Raw genomic sequence first — 27,770 nt, 5'->3', positions numbered from 1 at the left:
CATAGCTGACTCTGTGACCCCATTTGGGGTTTTCTTGGCAAAGATACTGGAGCAGTTTGCCATTTCCTTCTCCAGCTCATTTTACAGATGAGGAAATGGAAGCAAACAGGGTTAAATGACTTGCCCAGCGTCACACAACTAGGAAGTGTCTGAGAGGCTGGATTTGAACTCAGGTCTTCCTGATTCCACATCCACTATGCCATCTAGCTTCCAAATAGTAGTAGTAGAAATAGCAATAAGAATAATACCTCCTGTTTCAGCCCTTGACTAATTTGAGGATGTTGGTTATGATGTCAATGTTCCAAGACCTTACCCAGGACTTAAGGTGAGAAATGGCAGGGAGGCAAAGGTCCTGTGGTGATGGGCAACTTATATCTCATTTCTGTCTTCTCTAGTTTGACCTTATGGTTGGGCTAGATACCCAACCTTTTATTCTGGGGGGAAGACATCTTTTGCTCCTTTGCTCATTTACTATTGCATGTTGTGTACCTAATATATTCCACTGATTGACTTTGCTTCCCAATTCTAAGCAGCCCATGAATTCTTTCTCCTACCATAGACTTTCTGCAGAACTAGCAAGATCAAAGTAATAAGGGGCCACCAGAGGTATAACAAATCATTTCTCTGTCAATGGATTTGTCCCTTCCAATCCAATCAAGGAAATCTTGTTCACACTTCACCTCTGTTAGTAGCATAACATCTCTTTGTCCTTTACCTCCTGTGATTAGATCCTGACCTTCTTAGGTTGGTCAAAAATCAATACCCCTACACAAAACACAAAAGCAGTACTTTGGACACCAGCAGTTATGGGGACCAAGAGAGGCTTCATGCTTAGAAGTTGGCAATAGAGCTTGAATGAAACCAGGGATTCTAAAAGGTGGGGATGAGAGGGGACTGGATATTGGAAATAGCCAGTGCAAAGGCATAGATATAACCCAGATGGAGTGTGGGTTGGGAGGAATTACAAGAAGATCCATTCATTTCGACCTTAGAGGATAGGCTAGTAATGTCTAATAATGATGAAACTATAAAAATGGGTCTAGATGGTAAAGAGCTAAAGGAAGCCACTAGAGTTTATTGAAGGGGGTAGGGGAGACCATAATCAACTATGTAGAGAATAGATTGGATTGTGAAAACATTAGAAACTGGGAGAGCAATCAAGAGGCTATTGGAATAATCTAGGCAAGATGATGGTCCAGGTGATAAGATGCTAAACTATTGATAGATATTGTTTGTAGTGGGGAGTGGATGGATATAAGACATGGTAAGGAAATCAAAACAAGCTTTGGCAACTCATTGGATATGTGGGTGATTTAGAGTGTGAAGTAAAGGATGACATAGAGTTTGTAAACATGAGTAACCAGGAAGATGATTCAACACAACCCATCAACACAAGACAGAGCAAGTTTAAGGGAAAACATAGGAAATCCAATTTGAGTCGTCTGACAGGCAGCTAGTAATGTTTTGGAACAGGAAGGAGACTAGGGCTGGATACATAAGCCTGGGAGTCATTTGCAAACAGGGATGATAATTAAATCCTTGAGAGTTCAGTTAGGAGGGAATGAGGCTTTGTTGGATGAAGAAGAGTGATAATAATAAATAATTCCCAGTTATTCTGTGTTAAGATTTACAAAGCACTTTACATACATTATCTCATTTGATCCATTAGATTGTAAGTTCCTTGAAGGCAAGGACTTACTTTTGCCTCTTTTTGTATCCCTAGGACTTAGCACAGTGCCAGCCACATAGTAATAAATATTTATTGACTAACTATTGGCTGATCTACAAAATAATCCTGCACAGGAAGAATGCTATAATTCATCCCATTTTACCAATGAGGAAACTGAAGTGATTTGCCCTAGGGCCACAGAATTGATAAGCATCTGAGGCAGGATTCAAACCCAAGGTTTCCTGACTCCAAGTCCATTTGTGGTTGTGGTCTGTCCTTCATTTTAGAAGAGGACCATGACATCAGGGAGATGATGACTCATGATTGAGTTTGACTTGAGTGAAGGAGGGCTGTGCAAAGTCTCCAGCCTCACTTTCTCCTCCAGAGCCATCTGGATCCAGTGGCCAGATATGGATCAGGATGACTGGAGATGGCCCAGGATGCAATGGCAGACTTTTTAAGCTATGGTCTTTTCAAGCTCTCACTTTGAATAAGGCAAATGCTCCTTCAATGAATAGGCCTCTTTTAAGAAGTGAGTCAAGGGATGGCCCCTTTAATAAAAAAAAAAACAAAACTGGGAGGGGAAGACCCTCAGGGTTGCTGGCCAAAAGAGAAACAATTACTATTTACCTTCACTCTGTGCCAGGAGGCCTAAAAATAAACCATTAAGTGGTGTTTGGGCAGGGACCAGTTGTTTTCTAACCAATGAGCCCCAAAGTGAACTAAAGCTTGGTCTTTGGGAAAGAAATTTAGCCAGTAAAACCCAAGTTAACTAGGTAGGTTTCGGCCATCAAAATTACCTTCCTTTGGACAGAACACCCTCAGGTAAGGGCATGAGTCCAGTAGTCTGCTGGGAGAGTAATGAGAGAAATGAGGAGACAGAATTAACAGGACTTAGGTGGCACAGGGAATAGAGTGCTAGACCTGAAGTCAGCAAGACTCATCTTCCTGAATTCAAATCTGGTTTCAGATACTAACTAGCAGTGTGACCCAGGACAAGTCCCTTAACCCATTTGCCTTAAGTCCATCAGAGAAGGAAATGGCAAACCACTCCAGTATTGATGAGGTTTAGACTGTGGGAACCCCCTTGAGCCCCACCCTGAATCTTCCCACTTGATCTGACTTTTCATGCCCAAATAGCCTAGCTTAGCCTTCTATTTTCTGGCTACCTCTCGATTGCCTTCTGGCTTTTTCCCACCCTTGATCCTGATCAAAATATCTATACCCTAGTTCTGTTACCCTAGCCCTCTACAGTCAGTCATCTCCACGTAGCCTTCAGCTATTTCCCACCCTGGAGTCTAACCTCACCCCAGTCCACTCTAAACCCCTCCCAGACTACTCAATACCACCCCTCAATCCCACCCACAATCTTTCTGTAGATAAGTCTCATCTTGCCTCCATGAAGCCACTCAGATTCAATCTAGCTCAGTTTGGGTAATTTTGGCCTGCTGGCTCCCTAAGAGACTACCCAGTATGGCGAATCTTTAACAAACTTTGTTTTTCCTTGGCTGAGAAGGCTTGAGTCGAATCCATTTGGCAGGACCCGGAGTGTCGATGTTTTGGGGTCTCAAGCACCCCTCAACCCCAAACCTCATCAATTTCTTTGCCAAGAAAATCACAAATGGGGTCATGAAGAGTAGGACACACGACTGAATAGCAACAACAGTGGAAAAGCTAAATATTCCCCCAAAAAGTTATCTTCTAGGGGACAGATTGTTAAATGAGTCAGAGAAAACAAACGTGAACTGTGCTGCTGACCTGACTCTAGTTGGTTTTTGTGGCTTGCTCTCTGGCTTTTTCTCCAGTTGACTTGTTCCCTTCATCAACTTCAGGAAACTCATTGCCTCTCACACAGTCCTGAGAAAACCTGCCTTAACTTCCCAGAACTCCTCAGCATTCATTTGAGCCTTGTCGTTTCTCACCCAATCCCTGGAAGACTTGGACCGAAAGGCTCTCTCAGCTTCTTACACATTTCCTTGCCCTCGGAGAAGGGAAGGTGTTTTGTTTCTGGCTTTCACTGTATAAACTTGGCACCTCTGAAGCAGATCTGGCCTGCTGAGGGCTAAGTGTATTCAAGCCTCAGCAATTGGCCACATATCCTACCGGCAGGACCCCACCCAAGAGAGTCCAGGGACAAACCAGTTTCCTCCCTTGCACGTGGAGTTTGGAGCACCTTGGAAGCCTCCTTCTACCTGGGATCCAAGGGGGCTTCCCCACCCCAGGCTCTCCCAGGAAGGGAGGCCCAGGCAGACCCTCTGCTGGGGTCCCACTGAGGAGGTAAGCCCTCTCCCAAAAAACCTGCCCCAAATCAAGACCTTTCAAAAAACAGATAACATGTAACCCAGGAAGACTTAAGGACAGGCTGAGGAAGGGTTAGAGGTTTAGGAGTCATAAGCTTATTTTGCATTGTCTCTGGTAAGAATATCAAATTTCAATATTTAAAACCCTGCTGCAGAAACATCTTTCCAGGTCATCAGAATAGTTATATATCATTTTAAAAGAGAAGAAATTTAAAGGTGTTTTAAAGTTTCAGTTTTCTGAACAGGAAAACTCATAATGGTTCTGTGCTGGAGAGCTAGCTTTTGAACTTTACAAATGAAATGTGAAAAGTCTAGAAGAGCACCTAGCTTGAGACCAGACAGGGATCTTGGAATTGCACCCTTTTTTTGGAACACTAGGAAATTTTGATGGGGGGGGGGAAGGTTTCTTTGTCATTTTTAAAAAGAAATTAATATTTGATAAGTTTGTGAAGTGAGCAAAGTTGAGAAAAAAATTTATTTTACTATGTGTAGTTGCTTTCAATCCAAATACATTCATTTATGGTAGCCAGATCTCAAATCTGAGTCTGAGTCAGACAATGTATCATCAAAAAGGTTATTTTTACTTTAAAGGGTCTAAGAATTGATACAGCGATATTGAGAAAAATTGCTCTACATACTCCACTGTGTTCCGTAAATTATGTGCATAGAAAGATTATACCATTACCTTTGAATATTCTAAAAAGGGTTTTTACATTCTAAATTATGGTTTTTTAAATACATAGAATTATAAGATCTAGGATATAAAACTAGTAGGTGTTTTAGAGGGATTCCAATCTAAACCCTTCATTTTAGAGATAAAGAAACAGGCTCAAAAAGCTTGTGACATGTAAACATTAAAGCAATAAATTGAACCATTTTGTTGTTGGCTTTTATAATGGAGTCAGCAGAAGGCAGCTGGAGTAAGGAAGATCTGAGCTCAAATCTTGCCTCACTTTCCTCTTGCAAACTGGGCATAAAGACAGTATCTACTTTACTGGGCTGTTGTGAGGACCGAATAAGAAAACAAACCTTAAAGCAGTATAAAATTATCTGTTGTTATTATTATCTAAAGTGTCCCAATGAATTCTTCTTTCACCCTTTAACATTTTAATTTCTTCAAGAGTGAAATACTACATTGTTGATGCTGTAAATGCAATTGTCATCCTTCTTGACCCCATTTGCAGTGGTTTGCCATTTCCTTCTCCAGCTCATTTTATGAATGAGGAAAATGGGACAAACAGCGTTAAGTGACTTGCACAGGGTCACACAGCCAGTGAATGAGAGGCCAGATTTCAGTTCAGGAAGATGGATCTTCCTGACTCTAGGCCCAGCACTCGATCCACTCCGCCCCCTAGTGGCCCACACGTGTAATTACTTTTCATTCAGCTTTTATCTCTCACTTTGTGCTACTCATTTAAGGCTGCTAATGCATCTCTCCTTGAGACCTTGGGACCGGAGAAAGACTAGTCAAGACTGTGTGTCTTGTACAAAATACCCAGTAAACTCAGAGCAGTGATTCCTCAGTGTCTATGACTTCGTAATACCTTGAGATAGTAACTGTTCGTTCTTTGTAGTATTCAAAGCAGAAGATACTTTAAACAGCCCAAGATTCTATGATTCCGAAGGAGGAGTGGAATTGAGTGATTTCAGCCTTCTAATTTTCACCACTGAGAAGACTGGAATGAACTGGTTTATTCCTCTACAATCTCTTTCTGGAAGAGATATCATAATAACGTTGTTGTTGCCCTCCTCTCTCCAATAAAACTGAGATTAATTGGAAAGAAAGAAACATAACATTAAATGTGACAGCCACAAAAGAAGAAAAGAAAACCATTTTATTGAGAGTTTGGAGGGTATTGGCTGTTTCATAATGTCATCATGAAGTCTTTGATGGAAATAACATAACCACAAAAGAAAATGTTTGCTGTCCTCTGCCAACCTGTGTTTACAGAGATTTTTTTTAAAATCCTTAACCAAGTCAGTTTTTTTTTTCCTGTCAGCCCTCCCTCCAACACCCTCTCACCACTATTATCATTTGTCCTTCCATTTTAGGTGAAAAGACTGAAAGGCAGAAAGAGAGGTCAACGTAGAAAATGCCAACCTGCCTTTCTATTGCTAGAGACCCCAAGTTTACTCTATTTCATGTTGGGGAGTAATTCCTTCTGATTAATATGTGTCTATCCCACGGCACCTAACTTATTTTTGTTATTTTCTCCCTTCCTTTGTGATATGAGAAATAGTTGATTCCTCCAGTATCTTTTAGAAACCTTCCATATACTTGAAGTCTGGGCTGCTCAGAAATGTTCGATGTCAGTGACTTTGAAAATGTCTTCTTTATTTAGCATAGGCAAGAAGCCTTGGGAACCTTCCTTTGATCATCGGCATAGGATAACATTTGGAACCTAGGAGCTCTTTATTGAGTCTTCTGGTAATTTAGTAACCCAGGGCCTTGGAGAAAATGAAGGAAAGGGGCTTGCCATTCCCTAGGAACATTGAGTGGGTAGCCTTTGCTGACGTAATTGGAGGTTAGCGTTAACAAACAGTCCTACAACAGCCTCAAAAATACTAACAATGACAATTACCATCAAAACTCCAAAAGTCTGTGAATGTGAGGCACAACATTCTGGATCCTTCTCCTCCCCTGTCCCCGTCCCCCCCCCCCCCCGCAAAAGAAGCTGTTTTTCAACATAGCTGAATGTTTTCTGCCAGTTCAACCAGCAAATGTTAATTGGGTCTTAGCCTTAACATTAAAAAAAAAAGTAAGTGTAGAAATTAAAGGCCTTAGAAATGCTTCTGAGGATCAGTTTTCAGTTTTGATGATAAAAGATATGGACTCGGAGGAAGGGGAACTGGTCAGAGTCCAACATTGCTGCTTTCTGCCTCTGTGACTTCGGATACATCATTCAGGCTCTCTGGGACTCAGTTTTCTCATCTCCAAAGCTCGGAGGTTGGAATAATTGACTTCTAAGTTTCCTTCCAACTCTAAAGTTATGATCCTGTGATCCTAACGTTTTGTTTGTAATCAAAGAGAACCAGGAGATTTTCAAATCTCCAGCAGGAGGTCACAGCTAAAAGAACTGTCACACCCATTCTGGTGTGGTGTGCCAATATGACCTCCCATGGTTAATGGGTCAGTAAGTTCCATTTCTGGGATTCTCAATAGTTAAATTTCTAAATAGTTAGCAAGAGAAGCCAGTTAGGCTTTCCACTTGGCCTGCTGTGGTCTGACCGAGGGGGATTTTCTAAAGATCCGCTTGATTAGCACACTTTACATTTTAAGTCATTAGCATTTCAAGCTCTGTAAGAATGTGACCCTACTTCACACTTAGCTAATTTTAGTTCACTTGGCTAAGCAAAGAGCTTCATTTTCTGAACTTATTTCCCTCTATTCCCCCAGAATAACTTCCGCCCCCCATGCCACTTTCCATGAACAATAGAATGTAAAGTTTGTTTTATTTTCAGTCACTCTTGTTACTCAAGTCTATCTCAATTCAGTCTGGGTTTTTTTGCAAAACATATTTCCTCATTACATTCCAGGAAGCAAAGGTGTGGTGGTTCTGTTGATTTTAGCTGAGAAATAAGCAAACCTCCCTTGACATGCAAAAAAAATGTGAAAGGTACCCACCTCTCTACCTTTATTCTTACTGAGAATCACCTTCTTAATGTAAAGCTTTAAGCTGATCTGAACAATTACTAGTGACACACTGATAAGTTGGCAGTCCTCAGAAGGACAGAACATAAAGCACTTTGACCTTTTAACCAAAAGAAAAAAAAATTAGGGTAAATATGTGGTGTGTTCAAATCAATGAAACCTTGATGATTTCATTAGCGAAAACTGGGGTGTGGAGACACTAGTATAATCTGTACTTATTGTTATTTTGTTTAGAGTGTTAGGCTCATAGCCAGGAAGAGCAGAGTTCAGATATTGCCTAGGATACTTACAAGCTATGTGACTTTGATCAAATCACTTAATTTCAGCCTCAGTTCTCATCTGCATAATCAGAGGGTTGGACTCCATGATCTCTAAAACCTCTTTCAACTCTAAATCTATTATCATAAAATCTAAAAAAATAAAATAAGCTTTGCTAATTCTTAATATATGGATAGACGCTGGTACCTCCACTCCATGGCAAGTAATATGCTATATGTTAGGTATCCTAAGGGATTGTAGATTTCTACTCTTCCCTAAGGATACAAGTGGCTTAAAAAATATTCCTATAAAGAAACCATAGATTGAAGATGATACTAATGATGTAAGCACAGGCAAATGAGAAAATAGTAGCCAGTAATGTAGTCCATGATATATCTATTCAAGTTGGATTTATATATTTTAGTGAAGTATCTTTTTTTGGGTATGACGGTCACTAAAACAAATTTTCAAAATAATGTAAACTTAGATTCAGACCTTCAAATCTCTATATCACAAGGGTTAAACCATATTTTTAAAATGAATGGAGTACATTCAAATACATTGTTCTCACTCAAACATTATTAATTTTGGTATTAACTGTAATATATGAGAGTAAAATATTTTATACCTCTAAAATAAAATGAAAAATTTTAATATTTATTTCATCTTTATCACAACTTTCTAATTTCCATTTCATGTGTATATATAGGACATAATATGTTTCATAGTACGTTTATATAATTTACAAGTAAATATACATATATTGTGGGTATGTGCCCAAAAAATTTTTACTGATTGAGGGTAAGTGACCAAAAAAGTTTTGGAGAACATTGGCATAGTAAAAGAAAACCAGTTTTTAATGGAGTGAAGGAGAAAGAGGGAATTCAGCACCCTCAAAAGTGAGAAATTTAATTGGGATTCAGAATTTGAATGATAGATCTAAATAAGGACAAGTCTCCTCCTAAATACAGTGAAAAATTAGAGAGAAATACACTGCTTCACTGAATATCCACAGTGATATAATTATGTATCTTTGCAATATCAAATTATACAGATTATACAGAAATGATTATATGGATCCTACAGATATATGTACATACAATACATTATGTATGCACATACATATAAATCCTACAAGTGCCTTTCATGGTCTCCCTTTCTGACAGTGCCTTCACTCTGGGATTACCTCCCATTTAAACTCTATATGTCTTGTATGTACATAGTTGTTTGCATGTTGTCTTCCTCATTAGATTGTGAGCTCCTTGAGGGCAAGTACTATGTTGTTTGCTTTCTTTGTACATGCCTAGAGCTTAGCTAGCCCAAGACTTGACACATAGTAAATGTTTAATCAATGCTTATTGACTGATAAATACAAAGTAGCTAACTAAAACATAGTTTGGGAGGGAGGGAGTTACCATTTGGAACAATCAGGAAAGGTTTCATGTACAAGACAGTGCTTGAGTTCCATATAGTCAAAGAGAGAGATTCTAGGAAGTGAAATGAGGGAACAATCCTTCCCAGCTAGTGCAGCTGGTACCAAAGCACAGAGGAAAAAAAGATGGAGCATCACATGTGAGGAGCAGATTGGTCACAGTTTGGTTGGATCAAAGAGTGTAAGAAGGGGAATAATGTCAAATGATTCTGAAAAGATAGTTTGGAGCATCAACAGAAGAGTTTATATTTTATCCTAGAGGCAATAGGGAGCCACTAGAGTTTATTGAGTAGAGGAGTGACATGGTCAGATAAATGCAATTGTTTGCTGGAGAAGGTTTGCACCAGCAAGTGAATTGTTAAGTTTTCAGTACAAGCATTTATACTTCAGAAATCAGCAAGTGTTACAAATTTGGGTTTGATTTCTTGTTTTGTTTATTATCTAGGCTTTAAAAAGCATTAAATTGTTATTAATGCAGGTGAAACTTAGAAGTATGCCATACCAATTTTTTGAGAGCCCGTTGTTAAACATTTACCAGTACACCACTAGGTACACTTAAAGATAATCACTTTGGCAGCAACATATAGGAAGGACTGGTGTGGAGGGACTTGAGGCAGGAAAGTAATTATGAGGCTGTTGCAGTCTTTGTAGTGAGATTAAAGTTCTGCTTATCATGACATGGAGGGGACTCTGGTTTCTCAAAAGTTTCCTACGACATCAAGTGCAGGCTATTGGTAGGTCCTTTTTGTTGTTCAGTCGTGTCTGACTCTTTGTGACCCCATTTGGGGTTTTCTCCCCAAAGATACTGAAGTGGTTTGTCATTTCCTTCTCCGGCTTATTTTACAGATGAGGAAACTGAGGCAAACAAGTTTAAATGACTTGCCCAGGGCTACACAGCTAGTATCTGAGGCCAAATTTGAACTCACAAAGATAAGTCTTCCTGATTCCAGACCCAGAACTTTACCCACTGTACCACTTAGCTGCCAGCTTGGTAGGTCTTCCTAAGGTGGAAAGGTTTCATTCACATCCTGACCAGCAAATGAATTGTATGTCTATCCTCCAGAGGCTCCCAAGCCACGTATACAGGGACTCGTTGCCAGAGTGCTGGTTACTGGACAATGAATCCATTTGGCCACAACAACTCATGAAGACCAAAAACCAATATACAGATACCTTGCAGTCAGTCTGTCATTGAACGGAGTATTCATACTGGTGAAAATTACAGATTCCTGAAGTAGTGATAGAAATATCATTATCATTATCTTTATTATTAATATTATCATCCAAGTTTTACAGACAAGAGAACCAGTACAGGGAAACTAAGTAACTTGCACAGTGTTTCCCAACCAGTTAATGTAGAACTAAGAATAGAACTTAGCTAAGTCTAACACTCACTCCTCTGGGCCAGGGGTGGGGAACCTGCAGCCTCAAGGCCACATGTTCTCCACCCCTACTGGGCCCTGGGCTCTGTCTGGGCATTGCTTCACACCTCTTCCCCACCCCACCCCCCTCCACCTCCCATCTAGTTACCACTTCTGCACAGTGAAAGACCTAGAGATAAGCCTTCCAGAAAGATTTTTTTAAGGATAGGTGAGGTGGAGGTGGTTGTGTTGTGTTCACAGTGATTTCTTAATGACTACACTGTCTAAAATTATAATGCCATTCCCTCTACAATCTCATGGAAAAAAGAGTTTTGTTTTGTTGTGGCTTTTTCCAAAGACAAGTAATAATTATCCACTCATTAATCATTTTGCACAGACTTGAGATGAAACAGAATGAGTTAATTTGTCCTAATAATCATAATTATCCTGTGTACAACTAGACATTAGAAAAGAAGACTAAAAACATCCATAAGAGATTATTTTTTTAAAAAAAGAAACAAACACACACTACACAAATGCACTTATGCAACTTAAAGCTAGAATTCAAGAAAACACCCAGAAATATCAATGTCTATCAGCTCTGTGCCTCTCCCTCCCCCACCCCCCCCCCACACTAAGCTACATGGGAGGGATTCAAAGACAAAAATGAAGCATCCAAGTTATTGGCAAACAGTGTATAATGCAGTGTGTAAATTGTCAGTTATTGTATTTTGCTTTTAATCCTAAGGGGATAAACCACTCAGAGTGGGAGAAATGGCTTGGAGTACAGTCTCCTCTCATTTCTCAGGTTTTCCCTCTCACTCTGCCTCCTGCATCCCCCAACACATTCCTCTGCAGCCTTTTTACACTTATCCCTCACAATTCCTCTTCCATTCTAGCAAGAGATGGCAGGCTCCTTTGTGAGCCTGTGACTTCGTCCACATATGAGGACACAAGCTGCAGTGAAGGGATAGGATGACAGTGCAACATGCCTTAGTTGTTCAAAGATCAGTGAACCAGTACAGAAGCCTAATACTATTTTTGTGAAGTCTTTCTGACCAGGGGCAGTGTGGTGCACTGGATTTGGAGTCAGAAAACCTGGATTCAAATTCTAATTTGACCACTTACTATCTGAATGACCTTGAAGAGGTCACAATCTCTCTGGGCCCAGGTTTCCTCATCAAAATGCAGAGTTTGGACCTCTAAATTCCTTTGAGCTCAAAATCCTTAAGCCTTTAGCCATTTCTCTCTTCTCCTCTCTCTCCTCTCTCTCTCTCTCTCTCTGTCTCTCTCTCTCTCTCTCTCTCTCTCTCTCTCTCTCTCCCTCTCTCTCTCCCTCTCTCTCTCGTTCTCTCTCTCACTTTTGCTCTCTCTCATTCTTGTGTATGAGATTCTCTTGCAGCCATTTGGGAGGTTCTATGTGCAATTTACACAACAGCAGGAGCAGAAAAGCTCGGGGTCCGTGATGTGAGAGATCAGAAGATCTGAGCCCTATCACTAATTAACTTGGCCAAGTCATTTCCTTTCTCTACACTTTAGTTTCCTTGTGTCAAAAAAGGAAGGAATTTGAACTAGCCGAGTTCTGAACTCCCTTCCAACTCTGACGTTTTCCAATTCTAAGTGACATTTCTTCCACAAAGCCCTCTGCTCCCCCTGGCTGTGCTTCACTTGATTTCAGAGAACAAGAGATTGGTCACAGTGGCTGGCTTGCCACCTGCTTGAAGCATTCAGCTCCATCCAGCACGTTGATTTTGGCAAGCTTTAAAGGGTACATACACAATAACATTTGTGTGCTTATAACATCTGGGGGAAATGAGAAGTCATAGGGAGAGAGGGCTTTACTGTTTCTTTATAAAGTAAGTCCAAGAGTTAATTCTATTCATTCTCTTGTTCAAAATCAAAAGAAAAGCCAACTCCACTTCAGCAGTTATGCAGTCACATAAATTCATATTTATTTTCCTTGGGAAGTGGATGTAGCCATCCATAGTAGTTTGTCTTTTGCTTGTCAAATTTGATGAGATTTTTTAGGTCCTTTTATATCTTTTACATTTAAAAAAATTTAAGTTGTATTATCGCCTTTTGTTTTAATATCATAGCAATTTCCAGATATAACCCCTTGCATCCCATGAGCCTTCTCTTGTAACAAAGAAAAATAATTATAGCTAACATGTATATAGTACATTAAAGGTTGCAAAGCACTTTACAAATATCTGATTTTATCCTCAAAACAACTATGGGAGATAGGTGCTATTGGTGTTCACATTTTACATATGAGGATAATGATAAATGGGCTTAATAATAACATGGCCATAATAATAGCACTTAACAACACACAGGGTTGTTGTGAAGAGCAAATGAAATAATATTTGTAAAGCACTTAAACACAGTGCCTGGCACATAGTAGGTACTCTATAAATTATTACTCCTTTCTCCCTTCCATTTTACCGATGAGGAACTGAGGCAAGCATTGTGTAGCTTGCCCAAGTCACATAACTAGTAAATTCATGAGGCTAGATTTGAACTCATAAAGATGATCCTTTATCTGGCCCAGCTCTGTATCTACTGTGCCACCTAGCTACAGAGAAGATGCTAAATACTGCATTGGTAGAGGAAGTTTTCTTGCCTGAGATTTCCCTTTATCAAGGAAATCACAGGTCCATTTCCAAACCCTATTCCTACATGCTTATGCATACCACAATTTGTCCAGTCATTCCCTGATCAGTGGGTGCATATGTCATTTATAATGTTCTGCTATGCCAGAAGTGCTGCTGTGGGTATTTATTTAAATATATATGGGAAATTGTTTTTACCGATATTATAATTATTCTCAGAGATGAACAAAAAGTACTGAAACCCTCTGGATACCCATTACCTCAGTCTGACACATGGAAAAGAGCACTGGATTGGGAGTTAGAAGACTTTGTTCTATTGGTAACTTGGGCAAATCACTTTGTCTGAGCTTCATATTCTTCATCTATAAAAATGATGACCTCTGGGGTCTATTCCAAGTCTAAAGTAGGTTTCTTCCCAGATGCTGAGATGGTGATTCAGCTGTTTGGAAGCCAATTCCAATACACCCTCTGTTTTTGTTTTGTTCAGATACATGGTTTCGTCAGTGTTGAAAACTCCAGGTTTACAATGTTCCTCCACAAATTCTAATCTGCAGCTATAATTCATAGTCCTAGAGAGTTGTCTGAGGGCACTTAGAAGCTGAGCAGCTTGCCCAGGTCACAGCTAGGATGTGTCAGAGTCAAGGCTTAAAGACAAGTCTGCCTAACTCCAAGGCTTCCTGACCCTACTATGTCAAACTATTATCTCATATCATTCTGGAAAATGGAAATTACCCTCTCCAGCTGGGCTGGGTTAAAAAGCCCCCAGATGATGCTTTCAAATGAGCATTGATCTTTTTTAAAAAATCATTTTCATGTTGAAGCCTTTTGTTTTTATATCACATTCATTTCCGATTATCTCTCTTCTATTTATCCCTTTCCTCAATCTAAGAAGCCTTCCTCTGTAACAAAGATTAAAAAAGAAAAAAAAGTCAATTCAGCAAACCCAGAGGATCAATTATGTCTGAAGGCAAATACAATATTCCATACATGTATTTTCTAACCTCTGTAATGAGGGAAGGGTGGTACATTTTCTCAACTCTTCTCCAGGACCAAATTTGGTCATTATAATTGCACATCATTTAGTTCCTTGTGTTATTCTTTCTGTTTCATTGTTGTAATCATTATGTATGTTGTTTTCCTGGTTTTCTTTCTTTTTTTTTTATTTTTTTTCCTGGTTTCCTTTACTTACCTCTGCATTAGTCCAGATATCTTCCCATGTTTCTCTAAATTTTTCATGTTTGTCACTTTTATAGCATATAGTAGTAATATATTCATGTAACTATAATTTGTTCAGCCCAATAGTTGGACCCCTACTTTATTTCCAGTGTTTTACTACCACAAAATGTAATTAGATTTTGTTGTAGAAGAACTATATACCCATGGGCCTTTCTATCTTTCAAGTCCTGCGTGATTATTATTCGTATTTTCCCATAAATCGTCTAAAGAGGATCTGCCTCTTTAGGTAGGTGAGACCTGCTTGTTCTTTTATTATCACAAAGGTATTTGTGGGCCTCTCAGATTTTCCACCTGTGGTCTCTCTTTTGATACAATTGGCCAATTTCTTTTTCTAATTATTCATATCCTTGACCTATAAATCTTCATTTTTGTTATTAGTATTAATAATGTTATTAATAAGTTAGCTCACAATAGTGAAGCGAGGCAGCATGGCAGAACAGATAGGGTGCCTACTTTGTAGCCACCAAGGAAGGACTGGGTTTATGTTCTACCTCTAACATACTGACCGTGTGACCATGGGCCAGTCACTTAACCTCTTCGGTTTCATGGACAACTTTCTATGACTAGAACTTATAGATGAGTAGCTGATCTTCATTGGTAGAGGGAGTTTCCCACACTGATAAACTCTTAGGTATAGGGGAATAATATTTGATGATGATGCTAAAGATCTGTGATTTCATCTGTACAAATCCCAACTGGTTCACACTAAAGCAGACCATAGGCTCTAGAGTTGGAAGGGCCCTTAGGTATCATCTCATTCAATGCCTCCATTTGACGGGCCTCAGTTTTTCTAAACAGAGACCCAGAGAAGTCAGGGACATTGCAGAAGACCACACAGGTCAGAAGTGGCAGGGTAACTATGATCTTCATGAGTCAATATGATCAAAGAAATTAATCACCAGGTAGCCAGCCTTCGGGTAATGAGTCTCTGAATTTAGTTCTACTGGACCACGGGCTGGGCTAGTCTTCTACTTGAAACCCTTCCAACTTGGTTGGGCCTGTCAGAGATTGTGCTCCATGAGCATAGTCTTGGAGAAAATCCAGTGCCATGCAGAGGCATGAATGTTAGTGGAGGAATTAGCCTTGTGCTATTCAGTGTTTTTATCAATGACTTGTGTGAAGGCATATCAGATTTGCAGAGGATGCAAGACTAGGCGGGGAGATAACGCATTGTACAACAACATCTGGATCCAAAAAGAGGCTCACAGACTAGAATAATAAGCCAGACTTAATAAGATGAAATTTAACACAGATAAATGTAAAATGCTCTCCTTGGGTTCCAGGAATCAACTGTGCAAGTACTAGGTGGAGGAGGAATGGCTAGACCATAGTTCATGTGAATTGCTAGGGGTTTTGGTGGACTGCTTGGGATCCCTGAGCATCAACCCTGTGATAAAGTTTGAAAAAGAAATTACTGTGATCATAGGCAGCATTATTTTTTGAAATGAAGGAGATGATAGTTCTGGAGTATTGAGTTAAGTAATCTGGGTATTCAGAAAATGTTTAAAGGTAATTAAAATTAATTAAAAGGTCAGGCCTTCCTCTCATTCCATATGAAGTTGAGATGGAGGAACTAAAAAGTCTGGCCAGGAAAAGAAAAGGTTTAATGTATATGTAATAAATATCTTCAAGTATTTGAAGAGCTATCATATAAAAGATGGATTAGATGGTTTTTCTTCTTGTCCCCAGTAGGCAGAACCACTCCTGAGTGGAAATAACTGTAAGGCACATTTAAGCTTGATGCAAAGGGAAAAGTTCTTAATGATTAGAGCTGTCCAAAAGTCAAATTGGCTGCCTAGGGGAAAGGGGTGTTGGGTTACCCTTCCCGGAGGTCTTTAAGTGAAGGCTACCTAAGCATTTAGCTTTACTTTTGTTACAGAGGGCATAACTATTTCACTCTGAAGCTCATAGATTGGACCACAATAGGTCCCTGCCCACGTTCCACTTAACTAGCTGTATTTTGGGCCCTCCTGGCTTAGAGTGAATGTCCATGGTAACTATTTCTCTTTGGAAGAGCAACCCTGAGGGTCTTCCCCTCCCTACTTGATTTTTTTTCTTTTTTTTTCTAATTAAAGAGGCCATCCCTTGACTCACTTCCTAAAGAGGTCTATTCACTGAGTGGGCATTACCTCACTCAAAGTGAGAACCTGAAAAGGCCTTAGCCTGAAAGGGCCAGGGTCTCCTAATGCATCCTGGACCATCTCCAGTCGAGCATCCTGGTGAATATCAGGCCACTGGACCCAGATGGCTCTGGAGGAGAAAGTGAGGCTGGTGACCTTGCACAGCCTTCCCTCACTCAAATCAAAGTCAACTGCCAGTCATGTCATCATTTCCCTGATGCCATGGTCCTCTTCGAAAACGAAGGACAAATACAACCTTGTTCAGGTATGGATTGGAGTAGTTGGCCTGAGGTCACTTCCAAACTGTAGAATTCTTTGAACAATGAGAAAACTTTCTTCTGATTCTTATTTTATAATTACCTCCATTTATTTCAGACAGGTACTTTTATCCCCATTGTACAAAAAACTGATGCTCAGAACTGTTAAGCGTATCAGAGCTGGGACTACACAGCCCAGATCTGACTTCTTCAGTGCTCTTTACTGTGCCCTTAGCAAACATGACAGGCCTGGTACCTAGCAACAGGACATAGAAGCATACTCCTGTTCTGCTGAGGCATCTCTCAAGGAGCAAAGAAGATAAGGATAACCCTCTTCACTCTGGGAAAAACTCCATTCCATTTCATAATGAGCAAAGGACAATATCATTTCTATGGTGTGTCATTTAAGTAACCAGAGGAAAAGAATTAGGCATGATGATATGTATAATATTAACCTTTTAAAAATCCATTCAGATAATGCCAAAAGTCAAGATCAATCATAAGCAGACAGCAAATTTTGTATACCACACTGTTGCCTTTGATTTTTTTAAAAGGAATATATAAATAAGGTTTGTTTTATTCCATTTAGACTAACACATTTTTTTCTTAAAAATTAAATTCAGTAAAAGGTGATATATATGTATATGAACATACATATACATATTCATTGCAATTAATTTATTATCTTATCCCAGGATCCCAAAGGAATTCCCTTCATCAGCAGGAAAGATAGTAGAAGAAGCAGGAGACTGATTTATGGTTATATCTGAGAACCCTTTGGGTAATGGTTGTAGAGAGCCCCAGAAAGAGGCTATAGATTTTCTGGGCTGACTGAAATGGGGTGAGAGTTGTAAAGGTTACACCACCAAACCTAGTCCATACTCAGGGCTTTACCCTCACCAATGCATCCTTCCTCCCACTGATACTACACAGCACATGGCAGATAGGGAGTCACATGAGCATAGCCTGCCTGTAAATAGTGATGCTGACTGGGCTAAAACCTGGGTGACTTGTTTCATGAGGTCCTTACATTGCCACATCCTATTGCTCCCTGTCCTGTCCTCAGGGTTAGATAAACTGACATACCTTTGGACTTTTGGAAAACCTTAGATGTCTTTATGGCCACACTTTTGTGGAGAAAATTAAACCCAAACGGTGTGTGTAGGCAGGAGGGTGGGGGATGTGGGGTGGGGGTGGGATGAGGATGAGGATGTCTTCAGGATAAATAAAGCATTTCTGAGCCCTCACAAATGCCCAGGAAGTCTACAAGAGCCCTAGACTCTCACTACTCTAGAGTGACATTTCCTAGAGACCACTGTCTGAAGTTTTATCTTCCAGGGAATGGGCTGAGAGCCACAGAGAGTTAAATTTCTTCATGTAATATGGTCATTGCTTTAGGTTTTATAGTGCCATTCCTCCCCTGCCCCTAGTTGTGGTTTAGAACAGCAATGTTTCTCTGGCATGAGGCATTCTCCTGGCCCTGGTACTGGTTCTTAGTTGCCAGGAAATATCACATTTACATGTCATATTCTGTATATGTATTATATATAGTTCTATATACATATATATATATATGTACATGTTGTCTGTCCTATTAAAAGGTAAGCTTCCTGAAAGCAGGGACTGTTTCACTTTTGTCTTTTTATCCCTAGTACTTAGAACAGTGCCTAGCATATTGTAGAAGCTTAATAAATACACAATTCCTTGTTGATTGATTAAAGATTGGATCATTGAGAAGAAAGGAAGGGAGGGAAGGAAGGAAGGAAAGGAGGGAGGGAGGAAGGAAGGGAGGGATGGAGGAAGGAAAGAAAGGAAGAAATAGTGTTCCCACCCTAAAAAAAATTTAGATTAACATTTTCATTTTTAATTGTTAGACATAATATATATAATAGCTAGTACTTATACAGTACATTAAGGTTTACAAAGCAGAGAAAGGAAGTAAGGAGCTCACGCTTTCTTTTAAAAAGGAAAAAAAAGTGTTGCACTGACACATAGCTAAACTAAGGATCAAAATATAAAAACTCTATCAATGGATAGAGCCCTCTAGGCCTAGTACTTTTCTCATTTAACTGAGACCTTTAGTTTTCAGTAAATCTTGAAGCAGTACATCCCACCTTTGTTTCTTTTCAACATAAATCCCAACACTCCAGCCATTGAGGAGCTTCACACAGAAAGCAGACATTTTCTTGTGCAAAGCACTGGTTAACTTCCTGGAGCCTTTAGGACCAAGGCAGCCCTGGAAGGTACAGGAGTTTCTACAGGACCTCAGGGAAGTCTGAGATCTCTCCCATGAAAGGTCAACTTGAGCCCAAAAACCTTGGTCAGGAAAAGAAATCAGTGTAAACAGACACTTGGAATTGAACTATGGGCCCAATTTACAGAGGACAAAACCACAGAGCAAAACCAAGCAAGGCAAACATAAACACAACTGCAAATGATGATGCAAAGGTTCATTCAAGGGCTGCCCGGGGAAGCTCCGGGTGTTTCTGCCAAAGTAAGCTTAGCATTGTTTCTTTAGAATTTAATCATGTGTCTTGGAAAGCACTTTCTCTCAAATTAGTAATAATAATGGCTCACCTTTCCCCAGCACTTTAAGGTTTACAAACATTTTCCTCACAACAACCCCATGAGGTAGGAAATGGAACTATAATCTTTATTTTACAGGTGAGGAAACTGAGGCTTAAAGAGAGGAAGTTTTTCCTTCATAGCCACTCACTTAGAAAGTACCAGACTTATTTTCTTCTGACTTCAAGGCCAATGTTCTTTCTACTAGCTACACTCATAAGAAACACAATTGCCTGAGAATAATCACAGACAAGCACTGAGAAAAAAACAAAAATAACTCACATTACTATACCGCTTTAAGGTTGACCAAACATTGCACCACATCCCTTTGAGGTTCTGAGCGTAAACAGTTTTCAGATGTGGAAACTAGCTCAACAAGGTTAAGTGACATGCCTAGAGTCGTGAAAAGATAGATTCAAACATGGTCTTGTAAAGCCAAAATCTTACATTCTTCCCACTACAAAAGGTCACCTCTGCTTCTTGCCTGACTTGGGTGTAGAGTCAAGCCATGATTAGATCTAAATTCTCATTATAAGATAACCTAGACTTTTAAACATGAATCATATACTTTCCATTCATAAACTGTGCTGTCTTTCTACAATAGGCTAAGTTGATCCATTTATGCAGCAGCACACAGGAATCCTAAATACATTTACAAGCTAATGTTCCATATCTTGCTTTTAAAAAACTGTACCATTTCACCTACACTGAAAGTATGAGAAAGCAGCAGGAAAAGCAACTGGGAGTCTGACAGGCTTTCTCATCTATTTTGGTAGGTTTTATATTTGTTATTGCTCATGGTGGAATAATCACTTACCTATCACTGTTTGTTCAACAACTCCCCAGTCTCTTGACACTTGGGTTGTTTCTAGTCTGTTGGTATTATGAATATTGCTGCTATGAATGATTTTGTACAGATGGGTCTTTTTGCCTCCGTCAAAAACACCATTAAAAGTATAGCTCTAGTTGTGGGATTACCGAGTCAAAGGTACATGTGGTTTTGTAGCTCTTATTATACAGCATTACATTCTTTTCCAAAAAGATTGCACGAACTCACAGTGCTTCCAGCCCTGTAATAGCTTTCCTGTTTCTCCACCACCGCTCTGTCGTTGAATTTTATTGTTTTTAACTATCTTTGCCCATTGAAGCGGTGTAATCCCAAATCCAATTATGAGCAGGAACTGTTTTTCATTTTATTTCAAGTGCCAAGTACAGTGCCTCATACTGAGCAAGTGTCTAATAAATTCCTTCTCGATTATATTGGGTTGGAATGGATTGGATTGGATTAGATCAGAACAGTTATTCACTAGGGAATCATTCGGATGTGCCAACTTCTTATAGCTTTATTTGGGCTGTCGGTTTTTAATCAGAAATATTTATGCCAAAATATTTTTTCTTAATCTGGTTATTTTCTTTTTTTTTGTCTGTATATGTTATTTTTTATTGTATAAAAAGCATTTATGCATATATTCAAATGTACTTTTTCCTTTACCTCAACTTCTTATATTTGTTGAATAATAAGCACTTTCCTTCATAATTTCCTTCACAATTTATTTTATTATAGCTAACATTTCTATAGCACTTTAAAATTTCAAAGCACCTTACATATATTATCTCATTTCACCCTCACAACAACCCTGCAAGATAGATACCATTATTTTCATTTTACAAACAAGGAAACTGAGTATTAGAGACTCAGTGACTTGCCAAGGATCAAGTAGCTGGTAAGATCTGAGGCAGGATTTGAACTCAATGCAAAAAGCATTATTGATGTAGTTGGAATTTATTGACGTAAGGAACATCACCCTAATGCGATTTTTCACTATAAAGCTATTCAATTTTCTTAATAGTTTTTAATGAATAATGATTCTCTTTCCCAGTGTTTTCTCATCTTGGATTTATCAAACACTGGTCTATTATATGCCTTCCGTTCTAAATCTGGATTATCTCATGGGGTCATGAAAGGCAGGTTGGCTTGGTGGGTAGAGAGCCAGCCTCGGATGCAGGAAGACCTGAGTTTAGGTCCAGCCTCTAACATAGTAACTAGCTGTGTGACTTTTGGTGAGTCATGAACTTCTCTGTGCCTTGGTATACTCCCACCACCACCTTTAGTTCAGTAAAAGTAGGAATTTCAGGACATCCTCACTGATAGGAGTTTCATCACCATTATTTCCCAATACCAGCAAAATCACAGAGCCAGACTAAAAATCCTAGGATCAGAGATTCAGAACTAAAAAGGACGTCAGGGATGATTTAACCCAGCTTCTCATTTTATAGGTGAGGGAGGAACCTGGGACTCTAAGAGATTAATGGAATTGCCAAAGGTCGTGCAGGTAGTGAGTAGCTGAGCTGATATTTGAACCAAGGGCCTTTTATTCACAGATCTGTTGTGGTTTTTTTTAAATCCATACCAGATGGATTTGAATTCAATATTCCCATTCCTTCCTGTTGATTATTTATAGTTCAGTCTTTCTTATCAATTATTTACAATTCCCTATTTTTTTTTTCTATTTTCAATCAAACAAGGATTTATTGAGCTTCTAGTATGGGGGAAGGGGAGAATGCAAAATAATGGGAGATCAGTTCTGTGCTTGAAGGACCTTACAAGAGAGTTGTCTTTAGGGCTAGGCAGAATGGAGGATCCTTGTTCCAAGATCCAGAAATGGTGAGTTTGAATCGTGACTCCTTCTTTTTAGCTGTGGGACTGTGGGTAAGGCATTTTGTGACTCCATTTCCTTGTCTATAAATATAACAGAGTTTGTTTAGTTATACTCTTAGGTCTCTTCAGTTCTAATAACCTACACCTCTTCTTTATTTTCTAAATAGGTTGTATTTAACATTTACATTTGTAATGGGGGTTGAGAATGGACTGTCATCCTGGGATTTGTAACTCAGAGGGACAAGCATTCCCCCTGGGGAAAGCTCAAGATACTAGTAAGTTCTCAACCCCCGTTACACATTGTTCGATGTGGCAGCAACTTTAAAAATTCTTCAAGTAAACGAGAGGCAATGTGGTGTGATTGATAAGGAGTCAGGAAAATCTGAGTTTGAATCATACTTCTGACAATTGCTAACTCTAGGTCCAAATTTTATTTCTCCTGAGCCTCAGTTTTCTTATCCATGAAATGGGTATCCTAGAATCTGTAACTTCTCCCATACAGCCTTGCGATGAGGCTTAAACCTCCAAGGGCTATGTCAATGTCCACTTTTACTGCATTAACAATGCTCTTGCCTTCAGACGCTCTTATGCTTGGTTTAGATTAAAGAATTTTCCACATTTGTCTTTCAGGTTACATGGCGTGGAATCTTGGCTCCGTCAGTGTCCTTAGAGCTCATTTAGTCCATTTAACTCTCTGGCAACCAGAGAGTTAAAATAATTAGCCCAAGGTCATACAGCTCAAGAGGCAAGATAGGAACCAAACTAAGGAATTCTGACTCCTAGTCCAGTGGCTTTGCAAATAGACAAATACTGCCTGGAATTTGTTTTATGAGTTGAAAGTTTTCTGTGCCCTAGTTGTATTACCACTGGAGTTTAGGTCCAGGTTTTAAAGGAAAATATTCTCTGTTAGGTTGATGATTAAACTTAGGGTAATTACTTTCTTTTTTCTTTCTGTTTGATTAACAAAAACTAATTGTACATGAGACTAGAGGATTTCCAAGGCCCCCTGCCAGCTATAAAATCCTATAAATCTTGAATACAGTAGCTTAGGTAAAAATTCATAATACAAGAATGTATCCAGTTGAAAAAAAAAGTCAAAAAATAACTTGATCTCTCTGTCTCTCTGGTGTTTCTGCTTGCAGTTTTTATTGATTGGAATCCACTCCCAATAAAAATAACACATTGACAGCTTATTGGGACGCATCATGGATAACAAAGCCTGGCAAGAATTTCATAAAAACAATTAACAGTAAATATAAATATAAAATCTTAACACTATTAAAGCGTGCACAAGTCTAGGCTATTGTACTACTGTTTGTAGTATAAGCACTCCAATGAGAAACTTCGCTGTAGTCACCAGGAATGATCAGAATAGATGCTGACTTTTGAATGAAACCAATTGATTGGCCTTAAGCCAGAGCAAAAGTAAATGAAAGCATAAGGAAATATTTTGCTTCTGAGAAATAAGGGTGGAGTAGAAGGAAGTTCAAGTATACTATTCAAATTAGGGGAAACCTAAGTTTAAATAGGTGTTATATATCTCACATTTTTGTGATGTTAGTATTTTTTCTCTTTCTTTTGTTGAAATCATAAGATCACAGAAAGAATCTTAGAAGTTATCTAGTCCTGCCCTATATTTTACAATTGAGAAAACTAAGGCTTAAAGAAACTAACTTTCTTGGGTTCATAGGTAATAAATATCGGGGATGAGATTTGAACTCATGATCTTCCCCTGCCCCTAACTCTTCCATCTTCCTGTCTTCCCTATTATTGTCAGAAGAACCACCACCCTCCCTTTCACCCAGGCTCACAACCTAGGTATCATGCTCAGCATCTCACTTTCCCACCCCCATATTCAATCTGTTGCCAAGTCCTGTTGATTCTACTTTGGTGACATCTCATATATTCCCCTTCTCTCCTCTGATACTGCCGCCATCTTGGTGCAGGCTCTCATCACCTCATCCCTAGACTAATGCAACAGTCTACTGGTAGGTCTCTCCATCTCAAGTCTCTTCTGTACTTCATTCAATCATCTACTCAGCCAATAAGTTGATCTTCCTACGGTGGAGGTCTAACCACATCACCTCCTATTCAATAAATTCAGTGCTGCCCTAAGTAAAATTTTAACAAGTGGGGATGAGACTTGAGGCATCATAGGCCAGGTTGATCAAACCAAAGCCAACAATTCCTTTGGACTCTGGTAGGTTTTCCAGGACCTCAAGAGCACTGGGAATTAGTGTGACCCTAAGACCATCAGTCCTGGGTCCGGACTGAATCTCACAGCCTTCAACAATGGGAACAACCCTTGTGGAAATGAAACTTATCAATGGCCTCTACAGCTCCTAACTCCTCAGCAGCCATATCTGTGGAAGACCTGGGAAAGAAAGTTCTTGTTGGCTAAGTCCTCAGCATTGTTAAATGGCTCACAATCAGAATTCAGTATGGTTTTATCGATGGAAATGACAATAAAATAGATTACCATCTGTTTTGCTCCTGTACCCTAAGGACCATAGGGCCTTCCTCTTTGACTTGTAGCTGAAACTTCCTTTATGTGATGTCTTCACCCTTTGGAATGTCAGCTGCTTGAGAGCAGGGATTGTCTTGCTTTTCTATTTGTATTCCCAGCAATTAGCCTATTACTTTGCACAGAGAAAGTGTTTAATAATGCTTTTTTCATTCTTCCATCCATAAGCAGGGAAGGATTTCCAGACTAAGGGAATGGTGTGAGTAAAGTCAGAAGGCAGGAAGATCTAAGATGTGGTTGCCGGATGGTACACTAATTCATTGCCAGTGACATTCCAAACTGGTCCAATATCTTCAGAACATGGTTTGGCAAAATTTAAGTAATAAAATGGATCATTGGGTTTGATCCAGTGATCCCAATGCTGGGCAGCTACTCTAAGGTTATTTCTCATCAATCTCTTAAATACCTGCTATGTGCAAGGCACTTGTAATTAGGCATTAGGAATACAAGGACAGAAAGAAAAGAGTTCCCTCCCTCAAGGACCTTCCACAATTCCTTCTCATTCCACCATCCTTTATACAGGATTTATCCAGAATACAGAGTGGCCTTCTTGTAGATTTCTCATCGTTTCATGAATGTCAGCAATGTACTTCAGCTATGTATCTCCTTGGTCATTTTATTTTATTTTATTTTATTTTATTTTATTTCTGTTCTGACAGTGACATAGTCTTGGAATCAAGACACAAACAGAGGTGATCAATGCAAATGTGGGGGAAGGAGAACCCCACATGAAACCCTGGTGTTAAGCAACTAGATCTTCCTCCTTCTTTTCTCCCATGCGTCAAGTCAGTTACCAACTCCAAAATATTTCTCAAGTCTCAGATTTCCTCTTTGCTTCCATGAGCCTCCATATCACTTCAGGCTCTCATCCCCATCTTCATAGATTATGACAACTGCCTCCTGACTTGTGTTCCCATCTCCAGGTCCTTGCCCCAACATTCCGACCTTCATACTTCCCCAGTTTAATCTTCTTTATACACGTATCACTTCTCTCCTTAATACTTTTCAATGGTCTGTTGCCTAATGAAAAAATAATTTCTTCAGTTTCTTAACCTGGCATTCAAAGTCCCCTATAATCTGACACCATCATACCTTTCCAGCTTTCACGTGTGCTGTGTTTCAGCCAAAGTGTTCTATTTCCTATCCTTCAAATACATCTGGTGCTAGCCATCGATGTGTTTTTGATCACACCATACATTGTTATCAAGAATGTCTTCCCTTCATTTTTCAGGGCTCAGCTCAAATTCTATATCCTTTCTAAAGCCTTCGTGTTAGTTCTGCCTCACCACATTTAGAAATGATCTTCCCAGGGGGCAGCTAGGTGGTGCAGTGAGTAGAGCACCAGTCCTGGAGTCAGGAGGACCTGAGTTCAAATCCGGCCTCAGACACTTGACACATGTACTAGCTGTGTGACCTTGGGCAAGTCACTTAACCCCAACTGCCCTACCAAAAAAAAAAAGAAAAAGAAATGATCTTCCCTTCTTCCAATATCCTGTAGTTTTGTGTACCTTCATAATTCTCTTATGCTCTTATTATATTCCGGTATATTTACTATAATTTTTTTAGGATATTGAGTATAAGCTCCATGAGAACAGAAATCAAGTCTTAATTATCTCCCTCAGCACTCAACATAGTACTTGATTAATGACTTATTTGCACTTAATAATGGAAGGAAGGAAGGAAGGAAATAAATGCCTGAAGTTGAATTTGAACTCATGTCTTACTAACTCCAGGTCCAGCACTCTATCCACTGAGTCACCTAGCTGCCACCTTAGCCCACTCATGAGCAATTAATAAAGTAATTTTTTGTTGTATTCAGCTAGTTCCTGTGTGTCTTGAATGGTAGACTCTCACATATTTTATATATTCTAATTTTAAATATCTCTTTCTATTTCTTCTCCAGGATTTTGTTGGTAACATGCAAAAATGCAAGTGATTTTTGTGTATTTCTTTTATATTCTCCAACTTTGCCAAAATTGTTGTTTCAGTTAATTTCAGTTGACTCTCTAGGGTTCCCTAAGAAAATTATCATATCATCTGCCAAAAGTGGTCATTTTGTTTCTTCTCTGCATGTGCTTATCCCTGTAATTTTTTTCTTGTATTGCTATAGCTAGCATTTCTAGCACCATATCAAATAGTAGTTGTGACAATAGGCACCCTAGCTTTATCCAGCTCTTATTGGAAAGGCCTCTAGTTTATCCCCATTATATATAATTTTGGCTCTTAGTTTTAGATAGCTACTGCTTACCATACTAAGGAAAGATCCATTTATTCCTATGGGTTTTTTGATGTTTTTAACAGAAATTGGTGTTATATTTTTTCAAAAAGCTTTTTCCTCATCAAGAGATATAATCCTATGTTTTTATTGTTCTTGTTATTAACATGTTCTATTATGTATGTAATTTCCTTCCTGTTGTACATTCCTTGTATAAATCCAACCTGGATGTAGAACCTCTTTGCTAATATTTTATTTAAATTTTTTCATCAATATTCATTCATAATATTGGTCTATAATTTTCTTTTTCTGTTTTGACTCTACCTAGTTTAGATATTAAAATTATATTTGTATCATAAAAGAAATGTCATAGGATCCCATTTGCTGTTTTTTTAAATGATATGAGTAATAGTGGAATTAATCATTCTTTGAATGTTTGAGAGAATTGACTTGTAAATATATCTGATCATACCATATTTTTTCTTTGAAGTTTGTTTACAGCTTGTTCCCTATTTTACATTTCTATTAATCTGAGCATTTTATATTTTTGCAAGTATCCAGTGTATACTTGCTGAGTAATTCACAATCTATGGTACTTTTCAGCTCAATGCAGTTTCCCTGTTTATCTCTTCTAACCAAGTCTATTTTTGCTACTACTTTGCCTGAGATCATGATCTTTAGCATGATCCATCAGCATTTTTTAGTCCAGTTAAAGCTTAACAGATTTTTTTCTAACCCTTAACTTTAATTCTGTATAAATCTTTATGTTTTCATGTGTGTTTCTTTTAAAAACATATTGTTGGATTCTGCTTTTTAAACCAGTCTGCCTTCCTCTTCCACTTTGAGTGATTTCATACCATTCACATTCACAATTATGATTATTAATTGTGTATTTCCTCTATTCTGCTCT

At 38.9% G+C, this 27,770-nt stretch overlaps 1 protein-coding gene across 1 annotated transcript in view; it reads left to right on the top strand.

The window, feature by feature from the left end:
- The window catches only part of C6H4orf19 (chromosome 6 C4orf19 homolog), a 90,074-nt gene that overhangs the window by 40,895 nt on the left and 21,409 nt on the right, over positions 1–27,770 (top strand). The gene's annotated exons all lie outside the window — the stretch shown is intronic.

This window comes from Trichosurus vulpecula, chromosome 6 (genome assembly GCF_011100635.1).
Source record: "Trichosurus vulpecula isolate mTriVul1 chromosome 6, mTriVul1.pri, whole genome shotgun sequence".
In the NCBI taxonomy this organism is placed as follows: domain Eukaryota; kingdom Metazoa; phylum Chordata; class Mammalia; order Diprotodontia; family Phalangeridae; genus Trichosurus; species Trichosurus vulpecula.
Note: the sequence above shows the minus strand (reverse complement) of the source record. Positions and strands in the feature narration are given on the sequence as shown.